This window comes from Lagenorhynchus albirostris, chromosome X (assembly GCF_949774975.1).
Source record: "Lagenorhynchus albirostris chromosome X, mLagAlb1.1, whole genome shotgun sequence".
NCBI lineage: Eukaryota > Metazoa > Chordata > Mammalia > Artiodactyla > Delphinidae > Lagenorhynchus > Lagenorhynchus albirostris.
The window spans coordinates 108,175,483-108,178,596 of NC_083116.1; the positions used below are offsets into that span (position 1 = coordinate 108,175,483).

The 3,114-nt window shown below is 45.8% G+C and overlaps 1 pseudogene; it reads left to right on the plus strand.

The window, feature by feature from the left end:
* Nucleotides 1-896: 896 nt before the first annotated feature.
* Nucleotides 897-1,846, plus strand: LOC132513199 (melanoma-associated antigen B10-like; annotated as a pseudogene).
* The last annotated feature ends 1,268 nt before the right edge of the window (nt 1,847-3,114 follow it).

Here is a 3,114-nt window from a genome sequence, read left to right on the forward strand (position 1 = left end):
AGCAGCCTCCCGTAAGGGGTGAGGCCGAGGCATCCCCTCGTGTGCTCCTCGGACACTCTCAGCAAGACGAAGTCTGGTCTGAGACGGCAGCCTCATGGTCATTAAAGCGAGGGAATCCAAGCTTTTCCAACTGTCAGTGTGAGGATCCCGAGTGAGGGCCGGGGGGACCACCTGCCTCAGAACAGTGGGGGTCACAGAGAATCCTATCCATGTCATTAGCCCCGAGGGTACCTGGGGCAGATAGGTTAGACTGAGGCCTCCCTAACCTCCTCCTCAGAACTTTCAGGATTCGAGGGCCTTGCTCTGAGAGCATAGGTCTCATGTCAGCAGAGGGAGGAGTCCTAGGCCCTACCAGAAGCGAAAGTGAGGGCACTGAGTGAGGACTGAGACGGCTAATCATCCAAGGATAGAGAGGGTCCCACGGAGCTCTGTGTTCTCTTCCCTGTGCATTCCCAGGCAAGTGTGGTATAATGAAGTTCTGCTCATTTCCATCTCTGGGGTCTCAGTGATAAGGACTTTGAAATGAGGGGTCAGCATCAGACCAGTAGAGCACAGGAACCCCAGGGCTTGCCAAAAGTGAAGTGATGACACTCTGTTCGTTAACTCGGAACAGAGCCACTGCTCTAAGCCCCAGTGAGCCCCAGGCAGATTTGGTAGGGAGGAGCTAAGGTACACCCTAGTTATTTCCACAGGGTCCTCAGGGAAGAGGCAAATTAGAGAATAGGAACTTTGTGGGCTCCTAGAACAGTGCCCTCAAGGAAACCTACAGAGGCGGCCTTCAGTAGAGGCCAAGTCTGTATCTATCTCCCTGTTGAAGTGGCCCAGCAATCTCATCCTCTTTCCTTTAGGTCACTGAGTCACCCGCCACTTGCCTGCTGCTTTTGTTGAAAGTCATCATGCCTCGGGGTCAGAAGAGTAAGCTCTGTGCCTGAGAAAAACGCTGCCAGGCCCTAGACGAGCCCAAGGATCTGGTAGGTGCTCAGGCCACTGTGAGAGTGGGAGAAGAGTTCCCGTCTTCTTCCTCATTGCAAAGCTATTTCCCAAAACTCACCTATTGCTTGGTCATGTTGCAATCCACAGGGTCAGAGAGCCAGAGCTGTTTCATACACTGAGCCCATCTACAGAGGCCATATGGATGAGAAGGTGGTTATACTGGTGTACTACCTGTTGTACAAGCATCAAATGAAAGAGCCTATTACCAAGGCACATATGCTGAGAAATATAATCCAGATTTATAGGAATCACTTCCTTGAGATCCTCAGGAGAGCTTCTGAGCACCTGGAAATGATCTTTGGCCTTGACCTGAAGGAAGTGGATCCCTACTGGCACATCTATGTCCTTGTCAACAAGCCAGAACCAAGCTATGATGCAAACCTGAGCGATGATAAAGAGGTTCCCAAGACAGGCCTGTTGATGGCTGTTCTGGGTGTGATCTTGACTAAGGGCACTTGTGCCACTGAGGAGCAAGTCTGGCAAATATTGAATGGGATGGGGTTATATGAGGGGAGGAAGCACTTCATTTTGGGGGAGCCCAGGAAGCTTATCACCAAAGATTTAGTGCGGGAAAGGTACCTGGAGTACTGCCAGGTGCCCAACAGCGATCCTCTGTGCTATGAGTTTCTGTGGGGCCCAAGAGCCGAAAACCGGAAAGATGAAAGTGCTGGAGTTTGTGGCCAAGATCCATGATACGGTCCCCAGGGCCTTCCCATCCTGGTATGAAGGGGCTTTGAGAGATGAGGGAGAGAGAGCCCGAGCCAGGGCTGCAGCCAGGGCTGGCACTGCTGCCCTGGCCAGCGTGCGCTCCAGGGCCATAGCCAGCAGCTCCTCCCACCCCAATAGAGTCTGAGGCAGATTCTTCACTTTGTTGTTAAAAAGAGAAGTCCACATTCTAAGTAGTAGAAGGTTGGGGTGGGGCTGCAGACAACGTAGTGTATAACATATATTTGTGTTTCTGTTCTATGTAGTAACTTGGATAATTTTTTAAAATATTGTTCCTTTTAATAGAAGGTTTAAGTAGCTTCATAATCCAAATCTATGAGTGATGTTGCTCAAACAATGATGGCTGTGAATGAGATTTAAGAGTAAGAGTTTTATTATTTTGTAAAACTAATTGGAAAAGTTCTACCTTATTTAGTAATTTGGAATAAGATAACATGGCAATAGACGAGGCATTTCCTTGGAAATGTGAAAAACTCAACAATGTAATAGCTGGGGTCAAGAAATAAATAAAAGATGATAAATTCTTGGCTTCATTTATCACTTTTGGTCTGTTATTTCATAACATGATATATATATAAAAATAAAATAATATTGTAATAAATATTATTGTAATAATAATATTTATTATTATTAATATTGGAGAAATAATATTGTAATAAATTAGACCTCTTTTTCAGTGGCCCACTTTTTTCTCCCTTAACAATAATTAAGCATCTAATCTTTGCAAAGCTCCCTGTTAGTATGGGGAATACTAAGATGAACAAGAACCATTCCTGCCCATAGAATTTTAAAGTAGAATTTTAAAGTCTTGGAGCAGCTATGACGTTAGGAATATTGTAAGATATTCCCTACCACTAAAAGGACAAGTCAAAAGATGGTGTGAGGACTTGGGGGTTTTAATTGTAGTGAAATGTAAATATCCCATGGTAAAGGGGTTTGAGACCTTGGGAAACTGCAAGCCCTTCAGTGGGAGGTAATTTTAATTAAGCTGGGTGGTGGGTCAGATGAGTTTGTTTGAGCGGTAGGCAGAGACTAAAATCTCAGATGGTGTGTCTCAGATTGAGAGACTAAAGCCTGGAATGAAAAGCTGCTTTTAGCAGTTGCTTCAAGACCATGTATAAAGCAGAGCGATCTTCACCTGGGGCGGAAGTGGAAGAGGGCCTGTGCTCTTTTTCCAGTGTGGGGGAACACAGTCCAAAAAATAGGTGATTTGTGCACATTATAACAATGGAGTGTCTGAGAAGTAAGCGTGATACTTATATGAGGCGGGATGCTCAGAAGCCACTGTGCTGGCAATCTTTGCCTTGGGCTGGGAGAGACATAGTCCATCCAATAGATGGGCATTTTAATTAGGTTATCTGGGATGTAATTTGGTAAACTCTAAGCTAGAACTAG